The 13784-nt window shown below is 38.6% G+C and overlaps 1 protein-coding gene across 13 annotated transcripts in view; it reads left to right on the top strand.

Moving 5' to 3' along the window:
- The window catches only part of RYR2 (ryanodine receptor 2), an 820811-nt gene that overhangs the window by 529922 nt on the left and 277105 nt on the right, over positions 1-13784 (top strand). The gene's annotated exons all lie outside the window — the stretch shown is intronic.

Genomic DNA, 13784 nt, shown 5'->3' with positions numbered 1-13784 from the left:
AAGAAATTGGCAATGTTATGAACTGGAATAAGAGGAACAACAATCTGTATTTGCAGATAATCATTTGCAGGGAAAACCCTAAAGCAGGGGTCACCAGCCCCCAGGCCATGACTGGTACCAGTCCACCACCTGGTAGGAACCAGGCCACACAGCAGAAAGTGAGCGATGGGGCAGACAAGCAAAGCTTCATCTGTCATTCTCCATGGTTCTCATTCCTGCCTGAACCACCCTCTCCCTTTTCCACAATTTTTTGTGGAAAAATTGATGTCCACAAAACTGGTCCCTGGTGGCAAAAAGGTTGGGGACCGCTGCCCTTAAAGAAGCTACAGATATTACTAGGAATAATTGGAAGATTTAGCAAGCTATCATTTCTACACCAACAGAAAACCTGCAACACTAAATGGAAAACTCCATTTACAGTAATATTAGGAGTTTTCAGTAGTCACTAGGTATCACTCTAATAAGGTATACAATACTTTTATAGAGAAAATCATTAAACTTTATTGAGAGATAGAATTTATTGTAAGATTGATCATATTATATAATCAGCTGATCTTTGACAAGGATACCAAAAACATAGAGTCAGAAAAGATTCATCTTTTCTATAACTGGTGTTGGGATAATGAAATTGCACCCTTATGTAATTCTGAACCATACAGAAAATGTTTCTGTGACTGTGTACAACATGATTTTGGGCTATACATAAAAATCAACCCAAAATGGATTAAAGACTTCATCATAAGACTTGAAACTTTAGCACTCTTAAGAGGAAAACATAAAGGAGAAGCTTTTCATAGTGGCCTTGGCAATGATTTTATTCAGCAGGAACAGTCAACAAAAGGAAAAATGAATAAGTAGAATTAAACTAAAAACTTTTTGTACAACAAAGGAAACTATTAACACAATGAAAAAGCAACCTATGGAATGGGAGAAAATATTTGCAAGTCACATATCTGATAAAGGGTAATCCAAAATAAAGAATTCCTGGAGCTCATTCAGTTCATTTCAGTTCAGTTGCTCAGTTGTGTCCAACTCTTTGCAACCCCATGAATCGCAGCATGTCAGGCCTCTCTGTCCATCACCAACTCATGGAGTTCACTCAGACTCACGTCCATCGAGTCAGTGATGCCATCCAGCCATCTCATCCTCTGTCGTCCCCTTCTCCTCCTGCCCCCAATCCCTCCCAGCATCAGGGTCTTTTCCAATGAGTCAACTCTTCGCATGAGGTGGCCAAAGTACTGGAGTTTCAGCTTTAGCATCATTCCTTCCAAAGAAATCCCAGGGCTGATCTCCTTCAGAATGCACTGGTTAGATCTCCTTGCAGTTCAAGGGACTCTCAAGAGTCTTCTCCAACACCACAGTTCAAAAGCATCAATTCTTCGGTGCTCAGCCTTCTTCACAGTCCAAATCTCACATCCATACATGACCACAGGAAAAACCATAGCTTTGACTAGATGGACGTTGGCAAAGTAATGTCTCTGCTTTTCAATATGCTATCTAGGTTGGTCTTAACTTTCCTTCCAAGGAGTAAGCGTCTTTTAATTTCATGGCTGCAGTCGCCATCTGCAGTGATTTTGGAGCCCCCAAAAATAAAGTCTGACACTGTTTCCCCATCTATTTCCCATGAAGTGATGGGACCAGATGCCATGATCTTCGTTTTCTGAATGCTGGGTTTTAAGCCAACTTTTTCTCTCTCCTCTTTAACCTTCATCAAGAGGCTTTTTAGTTCCTCTTCACTTTCTGCCATAAGGGTGGTGTCATCTGCATATCTGAGGTTATTGATATTTCTCCTGGTAATCTTGATTGCACAAGAAGCACAAGTTCCAGTCCAGCATTTCTCATGATGTACTCTGCATATAAGTTAAATAAGCAGGGTGACAATATACAGCCTTGACCTACTCCTTTTCCTATTTGGAACCAGTCTGTTGTTCCATGTCCAGTTCTAACTGCTGCTTCCTGACCTGCATGTAGGTTTCTCAAGAGGCAGGTCGGGTGGTCTGGTATTCCCATCTCTTTCAGAATTTTCCACAGTTTATTGTGATCCACACAGTCAAAGGCATTGGCATAGTCAATAAAGCAGAAATAGATGTTTTTCTGGAACTCTCTTGCTTTTTGTTTGCAAAATGTTGGCAATTTGGTCTCTGGTTCCTCTGCCTTTTCTAAAACCAGCTTGAACAACTGGAAGTTCACAGTTCATGTATTGCTGAAGCCTGGCTTGGAGAATTTTGAACGTTACTTTACCAGCGTGTGAGATGAGTGCAATTGTGCGGTAGTTTGAGCATTCTTTGGCATTGCCTTTCTTTGGGATTGGAATAAAAACTGACCTTTTCCAGTCCTGTGGCCACTGCTGAGTTTTCCAAATTTGCTGGCATATTGAGTGAAGCACTTTCACAGCATCATCTTTCAGGATTTGAAATAGCTCAACTGGAATTCCATCACCTCCACTAGTTTTGTTCGTAGTGATGCTTTCTAAGGCCCACTTGACTTCACATTCCAGGATGTCTGGCTCTAGATGAGTGATCACACCATCGTGATTATCTGGGTTGTGAAGATCTTTTTTGTACAGTTCTTATGTGTATTCTTGCTATCTCTTCTTAATATCTTCTGCTTCTGTTAGGCCCATACCATTTCTGTCCTTTATCGAGCCCATCTTTGCATGAAATGTTCCCTTGGTATCTCTGATTTTCTTGAAGAGATCTCTAGTCTTTCCCATTCTGTTGTTTTCCTCTATTTCTTTGCATTGATCTCTGAGGAAGGCTTTCTTATCTCTTCTTGCTGTTCTTTGGAACTCTGCATTCAGATGCTTATATCCTTCCTTTTCTCCTTTGCTTTTCGCTTGTCTTCTTTTCACAGCTATCTGTAAGGCCTCTCCAGACAGCCATTTTGCTTTTTTGTATTTCTTTTCCATGGGGATGGTCTTGATCCCTATCTCTTGTACAGTGTCATGAACCTCAGTCCATAGTTCATCAGGCGCTCTATCTATCAGATCTAGGCCCTTAAATCTATTTCTCACTTCCACTGTATAATCATAAGGGATTTGATTTAGCTCATACCTGAATGGTCTAGTGGTTTTCCCTCCTTTCTTCAATTTAAGTCTGAATATGGCAATAAGGAGTTCATGATCTGAGCCACAGTCAGCTCCTGGTCTTGTTTTTGTTGACTGTATAGAGCTTCTCCATCTTTGGCTGCAAAGAATATAATTAATCTGATTTCGATGTTGACCATCTGGTGATGCAGCTCATTAGTAAAACCCTAAACCAACAAAAACCAAATAACCCATTTTAAGAATAAGCAAAGAAACTGAATAAATAGGAAGAGGTTCTCTATGTTACTAATCACCAGGGATTGCAAATCAAAACCACAATGAGATATCACCTTACACCTGCAAAAATATGTTAAAAAAAACCCCTAAAAATAACAAATGTTGGTGAGAGTATGGGAAAAAGGAGTCCCTGGTACACTATTCGTGAGAATGAGAATTGGTGCAGCTGCTATGGAAAACAGTATGGAGGTTCCTCAAAAAATTTAAAATATAATACCATGTGATCTAGCTATCCCACTTTGGGATATAGACCAGAAGGAATAGAAATTAGGATCTCAAAGAGATCCCTGTACTCCCATGTTCACTGCAGGATTACTCACAATAGCCACAACCTAAATGCAATTTTGGAGAAGGCAATGGCACCCCACTGCAATTCTCTTGCCTAGAAAATCCCATGGACGGAGGAGCCTGGAAGGCTGCAGTCCATGGGGTCGCTGAGGGTCGGACACGACTGAGCGACTTCACTTTCACTTTTCACTTTCATGCACTAGAGAAGGAAATGGCAACCCACTCCAGTGTTCCTGCCTGGAGAATCCCAGGGATGGGGGAGCCTGGTGGGCTGCCGTCTCTGGGGTCGCACAGAGTCGGACACAACTGAAGCAACTTAGCAGCAAATGCAGTTTAGGTTGTGGTATTGTGATGCAATTGCAAGCAACCTAAATGCCTGTGGATAGATGAATGAGTAAAGAAAGTGTCTGTGGTATTTTTTTGTGGCAATTCTAGGAAATGAATACATGACCCCCCTCTATACTTACATCCCTAGTACCATTCTTAATTTACACTTAATGTTAAGAGCTTCATGTTACCAGTAGTTTGAAGAGTTAATCATATCCTTAATTTAAAGCAAGGAAGAGAATTATTTAACATCTTGCCAGATGGTAAAAGAATAGTTATCTTGTTTAGAGATTCCCTGCATTTTACAAAGCAGGCTGTGAGTACGTATCTTGTGTAAGTGTCTCATTACACTGGAGCTTTTTCAAGCCTGTCAGCTCTTCTGTTAATCACCTCTGGGCCCTCAGGTTTTATACCTGTAATGATTATAATCAAATCCAGAAAGGGTGCTTTTGATTCTGTATCTAAAACTTGAAAGGACAGTGAGCAAAATTCAATTCCTGGTGCTGAGACTGCATGGGATTCCTTTCCTCGGGAGAAAACAGAAAGAATATTTTTAATAATTAAAATAGCTGCATAGCTTTAGGCAGAAAGAACCGCTAAAGGAAAAGGGAGGAATAGCTTTCCATTATTGATTTTATTATGTTGCCTTAAAAAAAGAAAGAAAAAGAGTAGAGAAAGTTAGCAGTCTATCTTACAATATTATTTTACTCTCATTTGAAGTACAAACTGTTTGGTGGGTATGTATGACTCATCCAGTGTAGCTATCAACATGGTGTGAATTAAGGTTGAGTCTGTCCTGTCCCAAATACCTACTGCCTTTCTGACTCCATCATAACATGTGTCCTTTCTGTAGCTGGTACCAACCTGTACAGCCTGTTCTTGATACAGAACTGGGACCCAGGTTCACAACAGACCCAGGAAAGTAACATTTTTGGGAATCTCCCCACTTGAAAATAGGGCTTCCCTTATAGCTCACCACTAAAGAACCCACCTGCAGTGCAAGAGACCCTGGTTCGATTCCTGGGTCTCAAATATCCCCTAGAGAAAGGATAGGCTACCCACTCCAGTATTCTTGGGCTTCCCTGGTGGCTCAGCTGGTAAAGAATCTGCCTGCAGTGTGGGAGACCTGCGTTCAACCCCTGGGTTGGGAGGATCCCTTGGAGAAGGGAATGGCTACCCACTCTAGAATTCTGGCCTGGAGAATTCCATGGACTGTATTTCCATGGGGCCACAAAGAATGGGACACGACTGAGCAACTTTCACTTTTTTTTTTTTTAACTTTCCTCTTAAAAATAAGTGCTTGTTGAAAGAAGGAAGAAATTAGGACTATGAGTCACTGCAGTGAGGCAATCCAAACAGCTGAGATAATGGATTGGGACACTAGATATTTTGAGTGTAGATAAGGACATTTAGTTATAAAGTGATAGACAAACTCTAAAGAATATGAAGATGTTGGAAACCAGCATAAACAGTCTCATAGTTTTGTCTAGAATCAAAAAGGAACACTATCCTAGAAACTCTGGATTTTTCCAGGAATAACTCTTAAAATATGTTGTACATTGCATGGAATACTTTTAAGAACTGAGGAGATTCTGGGACTTCCCTGGTGGTCCAGTGGTTAAGACTCTGCACTTCCAACACAGGGGACATGAGTTCAATTCCTGGTCAGGGAAGATCCATATGCCTTGTGGCCAAAAAATAAAGTTTTTTAAATGTAAGATTTTTAATCTTTACAGTAAATTTTCAGATTATTATTTAGTATGTATTTTGAGCTTGTGTGTATATAATCTAAACAGCATGTCATTTGGGGAAATTCATTGTGAAATGATTGATTAATTCAGTGAAAATCAAACTATTTAACCTAAGCTGACCAGTTAGTTGACAGTTAAATTTTATATATTGATAAACAGAGGAAATTTCTACCTTACAGAGCATTTTGAGAATGAATAAAGTTGGTGGATGGTTAATAAAATAACTTGTATACATAATTACCTCTGTGAAAATTGGAAGTTTTGCATATTTTTAATATAACTTGGAGGTACTAGAAGGAATTATATAGATGTACAACACCAGAAGCTTATTATTTGTAAATACAGTAAAGCCAAACAGCAAGATTTAGGGTTTAAATTATACAGAAAAGGTCAAGGAGTCAGGATAAAGGATGTCAGACCTTGTGTATATTAAACATTCTTTTTTTCTGGATTTTAACTGATGGAGAGAATGGGATGGTTTTATTTATTTTTTTAAGTTCATTGCAATTTTTCTGTAAGATGGTACAAAAAACCCTGAACTTTTGGTATATAATTTTACTATTTATTTATTTTTGGCAATGCTGTGTCTTTGTTCCTATGCAGGCTTTTCTCCAGTTGTGGCAATCAGGGCCTACTCTTTCCTTGCAGTGTGTGGGCTTCATTGTGGTGGCTTCTTTTGCTGCAGAGCACAGGCTTTAGGGTGCACGGGCTTCAGTAGTTAGGGCATGTGGGCTCAGTAGTTGGGACTCCCAGGCTCCAGAACACAGGCTCAACAGTTGTAGCACACAGACTAAGTATCTCTGCAACCCTGTGAGATCTCCCCAGATCAGGGATCAAACCGGTGTCTCCTACATTGGCAGGTGGATTTGTTACCACTGAGCCACCAGGGAAGCCCTGTGATGGCTTTCAAAGTCAAAAATAAAAATCCTACTGAATCAAGAGCCAGGAAGAAGGTATGGGAATGTCCCTGTTGTGCCAGCATTGGTGTTACGATGTCCTGCACTAAAGATGCATTTGCATCATGGGAAATTCCCTAAGACCTCACGTAGCATGATTTCTTATATCATTTTCAAAGCCAAAATGGAATAGAGGCAACAAATATCAGGTCCTGGCTTCTAGATCCAGTTCTGAAAAATAATACTTGCTATATGGTCTTGGGCATATAGTCTTCTGTTTTCATTTCCTTAAAAAAAAAAAACACTAATTGGAAACGGTCTTTTCATACCTCTTTCAAAGTTCTAAAGATCTCAGAAATCTAAGGCAAATAATTTTTGTTTTACATTCCCTATCAGCATTCTTGAGTCAAATTTTAGCATTCCATTTAACTAACTATAGGACCTTAGACAGAATAATTTAACATCTTAGTTGTTTCCTCACCTTGAAAAATGGGGTTAATATTTAATAATAGATGGAAAGGTGCTATATATAATTGGGCACATGGTAGACCATTATTAGTAAATGTTGCCTTTCCTTCTGATCAAATAATTCAGATCTACACATTAGTATAATATTAGCCATTTTTGTCTGCTTTTGTCTGTTTAGTTTAGGTTATAAATGTGGATTTCTACCTGAATTTCAGAAATTCCAAAATCTGAAATTGTGTATTCTTAGGAAAAGCTGGTAGGCTTGTGATCTACTTTATATTCTTTTAATTCTGGCTCCCACCACAGATTTTACACCCACATCCCGCCCCCACACCCTTGTGACTGCCAGTTTCTTTGCTGGACTTGCATGCTCCCAGCATACCCCTCTGCTCAGGAGTGAGGTGGCTCATCGAGGGAGAAAGTTAAAATTTGCTGAAGCCATCTGTCTTCTGGTGGAGGAAGCAATTTAGCCATAAGTTGTAGCTACTGTTTTAACAGATTTACAAATAGTTAGGGTGGGTTTGGCACAGGCCCAAGTAACCAACTGGACTCATGTGTACTAATTTAAGACCCACTGCCAGGAAGAAAACTTCCTTTAGATACATCAGACTTTGTTATTTGCAGGATGTCAGTTAAGGTAACTGGAATAGAAGAGGGAGAACACAGGGGACAGAAAGGCAGGACTGATATTTTACCTGTGCTGAGGGAGGTGTGTGCATGAATTTGTGGAAATCTGTTTCATTGGGTTGGAATCTTTTTGAGTTCAGCTCACCTCACGTTATTAAAGAATTGAACTTCAACTGTCATGTTTTACTGTGGACAATTATTAAGAGTGAGGTCATTTATCAACTTCTGTTATTTATGGTAAAACATCAGTCTTGATAACTTTTAGGACTTCCTGATGTTATGTATATTGATAACTCTTTATTTACTTATTATCTGCCTTCTCTACATAAAGGTAAGATTTGGTAAGGCAGGGGCTCCTTTTTGTCCTGTTCACAACTGTATCTCCAATGCATAGAACAGTGGTTGGCATGTGGTCAGTATACATTACATATTTGCCAAATGGAGGGACTGGATACAGTGTTTGAATGCTGAAAACTTAGAGCAGGAGTTGGCAGACTAAGGCCTGAGGGCCACATCCACCCTGTCTCCAGTTTTTGTGAGTAAAGTTTTATTTAAACACATCCATGCCCCTTTGTTCACAGACTATTTGTAGTTGCACTGCAACTCAGGCTTGAGTAATTTTGACAGAGACTGTATGATCCGTGAAACCGAAAATCTCTACTCTTTGGGAATTTATCAGATCAGATCAGTCGCTCAGTCGTGTGCGACTCTTTGCGACCCCATGAATCGCAGCATGCCAGGCCTCCCTGTCCATCACCAACTCCTGGAGTTCACTGAGACTCACGTCCATCGAGTCAGTGATGCCATCCAGCCATCTCATCCTTTGTCGTCCCCTTCTCCTCCTGTCCCCAATCCCTCCCAGCATCAGAGTCTTTTCCAATGAGTCAACTCTTCGCATGAGGTGGCGTGGACTCTGAGATCTGGCACCCCTGGGGTTCTTTTCTGACCACTTAGTTGTGATTTAAACTGAGATTGGAATTCAGTCACTGGGAAAAGATAATAATGATTCTTGTCTCAATGAATGATTGTTAATGGTCACTGAGATGAAGCGTTAGATAAACACTCAGGGAATTAGCTGCTGTTAGGGAGCCCTGTGTGGTAAGCATTTGTTTGCAGGACACTGGCCACATGGAAGTGACCAAGGCCTGGCAACTGAAAAGTACCTGGAGTTCTTCTCCTCTCTGTTTGCTCTGATACTATTATCATCTAGTCATTCCTGCTGTAAGATGCTCGTTTTAAACACATAGTTTTTAGAAATAACCACTGTTTTATTATCATGCTGTGCTGTGTAGCAGCTAAGTCGTGTCTGACTCTTTGTGACCCCATGGACTGTAGCCGCCAGGCTCCTTCATCTGTGAGATTTCCCAGGCATGAATACTGGGGTGGGTTGTCATTTCCTTCTCCAGGGGATTGTCATAGTTGCTACTGAAGCTGCATCTTCAGAGGTCAGAATACAATTTAATTTTTATTAGGTTCTACCTCATTTAAATTAAAAAGAGAAAGAAATAGCATAATTTCTACTTGTGTATGTACTTTCACAAGTATATTCCCCTAAAGGAGACCAAAATGCTAAAGCAAAACAAAACAAAACAAAAAAACCCTACTGCTATAAGCTGATGAAAAATTATTTTCATTTATCTTTCATAAGATTAATACATTTTTGAACTTTTGTAAAATATAAAGGATTATAATAAAAATGGTTAAAATCATGTTTCTACTACCCACAGAGAAATTTGATTTTTAATGTGTTTTCTCCCATTTAAAAGTTGGAGGTGTAAAAATAATTTTCTTTTGCCACCTTAATTTGATAAATATTGCCGTAAGGCATAAAAACATTTTAAGCATAACTTTTGATATTTTTACTAATTTTGTATTTTAAGAAATATCAGCCTTTTCGAGAAGTGCAAAAATAGTGCAGTGAACACTTGTATATGCCTCACCTGGAATAACCCTTTTTACAGTGTTGCCAGGTTAGTTTTATTTCCCTCTACAGTTTTATTTTTGTGAGTCCTAAACATGATTTTTAGTGACTGTACCTATTTAATCTTGTGTGTGTATCATAATTAACCATGCTCTTATTATGGCTATTTAGTTTCTTTTACCTTTTTTTTCCCATTTAAAATTAGTTTAATGAACATACACGTCAAGTACTATACATACAAGATCTTGTTTTTATTTTTATTTTTTTTCTAATTTTATTTTATTTTTAAACTTTACATAATTGTATTAGTTTTGCCAAATATCAAAATGAATCTGCCACAGGTATACATGTGTAAAACCATAACCGTATTGCATAGATATTACAGAAGCAAAGATTAGAGCTTGGAGAGTTTAAGTAACTTGCCAAGAAGCAGTAGAGCTGAAACTTGAATCCAGGTCCGTTGGATTCCAAACTCTGTTTTTAGTCACTTCCTAGTACTGCCTGTCTGCCCTCTACTAGATGATATGTCTTCTGCAAACTCTTCCTGACTTCATCTCTCTACTCTTCCTGGTCTCTTGTCACTCCCTCTTTCTCAGTGGGTCAGTGGGCTATCTTGGCTTCACTCCTTCACTTGTCTCCCCATCATATTAGACTGTGAGAACCTTTTAGCTGGGTCTGTGTTAGTCACTTAACATTTCTGGTTTCTGGCACATAGTAGCTGCTCAAAAAACTTGAATAAAGAAATGAATAGTTGAAAGTGTCTTTTTTTTTTAAAGTTAGTGGAGTATAGTTGATTTACACATTGTGATAGTTTCAGGTATACAGCAAAATGATTCAGTTATACATATATTCATTCTTTTTCAGATTCTTCTCCCATATAGGTTATTACAGAATATTGGGTACAGTTAGTAATGCAAATTACTAAATTACACTTGATCACTCTTGTACTAGTATAATTTTGTCAGCAGGATTTCTGGTACTGAGCTCAGTGCAAACTCACTAGCATTGAGAATTTGAACTTCAGTAACTTGAAGAACATGTATTTGAACCATCTTACATCCCCATCATTCTTCCACATTTCTGTATCCCATTTTCTTAAATGAATATTTTTACACACACTATCACTTCTTTTCATAATAAGATATATATTCATTTAAAAATTATGAAATTGAGAGACATAAAAAGAGAAAAAAGTATTAAAACTTCCAAAATTCTGAAACTTTTTTGATTAAAAAAACCTTCTTGTGTTTTTGCATCTTTAAAAGTAATCCATGGGTTGCCTCTTTCTTTATTGAAGTAATATTTACTATGACTATTTCCTAAATATTAATGAACCTTTGTAAAACAGATTTTCAAAAGTTAAGTAGTATACCTTGGAAAAGAAAAAACATACTTATTGTCCAAACAATATTCTAGGATTCTAAACATAGTCATAGTTAACAGTCTAGGAAATAAATCTTTGGACACAGCAATAAGTACTTGATTTTTTAGATGAAAACATCAGACATGCAAATGTTTACATACATATCAGACATACAGGAAAGTTCAGATATTAATATATAAATACCCGATATCTATACAGATATTTTTAGGTATTCAATAACTTCACTTTTAGGGTAGTAACTCCATCTACACATAAAGTGATTAGAAAGAAAGAAATGTTTAGCATCAGAGGAGATATTTCTATCCTGATATCCCCTAGTTAGGTTTGCCAGTTTGTGCCCATGTAGTTTAAACTCTCTCAGATCTATTGTATTTATTCTTTTTTTTTTTGATTCCTCTGGGGACGCTTATTTCCTTGACTACATCATCAAGAACTGGCACAGCTACAGACACAGCTGTGGCTTTTTTAATTTTAACTAGAAGCTCATCATTCACACTTCCTTGAACCCAGCTGGATGTGTTCATGCTTCCTGGTTGGTAGCAGGATACTACCGTTTATTTAAGTATACACTGATGATACACACTGGGTGAAATCCTTATGAATTATCAGATGTTATTTCTATTGTCTTGTGCTGTTTGGAGTTATACATTGCTTTTGGGCTTGCTCAGTCATGTCCAACTCTTTGTGACCCTTTGGACTGTAGCCTGCCAGGCTCCTCGGTCTGTGGGATTCTCCAGACAATACTGGAGTGGGTTGCCATTTCCTCCTCCAGGGGATCTTTCTGACCCAGGGATCAAACTTGCATCTCCTGCATTGGCAGGAAGAATCTTTACTACTAGGCAACGTGGGAAGCCCAATACAATGCTTTCACTGCCGCTAATTTCAACAAGGAAAGGAGTGGACATCATAATGGTAGAAATTTGGTATTTTGTTCATGGGATCCTCTGCTTCTTTGATCTACAAGTTAGAGCATCTCATTTGTAGTCTGCATCCCAATACTGACCTTGTTTATTGTGCTGGCTGTTTGAAATTTCATGTAAAGTATAGCAGAAAGAAATTCAGTTCAGTTTAGTCTCTGAGTCATGTCTGACTCTGCGACCCCATGGACTGCAGTACACCAGGCCTCCCTGTGCATCACCAACTGTCAGAGTCCACCCAAACCCATGTGCATTGAGTCGGTGATGCCAACCAACCATCTCATTCTCTGTCGTCCCCTTCTCCTCCTGCCCTCAATCTTTCCCAGCATCAGGGTCTTTTCCAATGGGTCAGTTCTTTGCATCAGATGGCCAGTGTATTGGAGTTTCAGCTTCAACATCAGTCCTTCCAATGAAGACCCAGGACTGATCTCCTTTAGGATGGACTGGTTGGATCTCCTTGCAGTCCAAGGGACTTTCAAGAGTCTTCTCCAACACCGCAGTTCAAAACTAATACAATATTGTAAAGTTAAAAAATAAAATTAAAAAAAAATACAATATCAACAAAACAAAATCAGAAAATCTATTAAAAAAAAAAGCATCAATTCTTTGGTGCTTAGCTTTCTTTATAGTCCAACTCTCACATCCATACATGACCACTGGAAAAACCATAGCCTTGACTAGACGGACCTTTGTTGGCAAAGTAATGTCTCTGCTTTTTAATATGCTGTCTAGGTTGGTCATAACTTTCCTTCCAAGGAGTAAACGTCTTTTAATTTCATGGCTGCAGTCACCATCTGCAGTAATTTTGGAGCCCCCCAAAATAAAGTCAGCCACTGTTTCCCCATCTATTTGCCATGAACTGATGGGACCGGATGCCATGATCTTAGTTTTCTGAATGTTGATCTTTAAGCCAACTTTTTCACTGTCCTCTTTCACTTTCATGAAGAGGCTCTTTAGTTCTTCTTCGCTTTCTGCCATAAGGGTGGTGTCATCTGCATATTTGAGGTTTTTGAGAGTACATAAATGCTGCATCTGCTGAAATACATCATCTCAGCCCCTTACCAGGCAGTTAATTTCAAAGAATTTAAAAAATTAACATAATTAATGGGGTTTCCCTTCTTTATTTAATAGTGGAAAGATTAACCCTACCACACATTAAAATGTTTGTTTCTTCATTTCTCATTGCTGTTGCTTTTGATTTAGTTTCTTGTTAACTTTTAACTTACTTTTTGATTTCATATCTTATTTATGTTAATTATGCATTACCCGTCTTAAGCTATACCAACAGTGATATTGAAGGGAATGGGACAGATGAGTTTCGGCAGGATTTTAGCAACTACTTCAAAATTTTTATTTATATGTATATTTTTGATGCTTAGATCTAGGAAACTCTAGGAAAGAAAACAGACAAAATTCTCTTCAAAGATCAAAAGCAGCTATCAGTGAATGAAAACCTTTGAAAATGTTGTTTCCAACATTCTTTTTTTTTTTCTTTGCATTATATGTAAAGAAATGTATAGCTTAGTTGTGTTTTGTGTTTACACATTTCAGGCCCTGTAGCACAATTTGGCTCTTCTTTCTCACATTCCCCGTGCAAAGAGTCAGCTGCACCTCGGAACTAGGGGATTGTGGGGTGGGGACTTTGCTCACTAAGATCCCTGGAGGACTTGGGGGATGCTTAGCCATTATCTCATTTTACAGAAGAAGTTTAAGGTGAAAGAAGGCACTTACCCAGAGCCCACATTTACTGAAATACAATGCCAAGGGCAAATACTGGTCTTCTGATCCTCACATTGAAGACCCTATATGCGAGACAGCAAAAGAGACACAGATGTAAAGAACAGACTTTTGGACTCTGTGGGAGAAGGTGAGGCTGGGATGAT

This window comes from Bos grunniens, chromosome 28 (genome assembly GCF_055505025.1).
Source record: "Bos grunniens cultivar Pamir isolate PY7600 chromosome 28, Bosgru_T2T1.0, whole genome shotgun sequence".
NCBI classification, from domain to species: Eukaryota; Metazoa; Chordata; class Mammalia; order Artiodactyla; family Bovidae; genus Bos; species Bos grunniens.
This window is presented reverse-complemented; position numbering and strand designations above follow the sequence as displayed.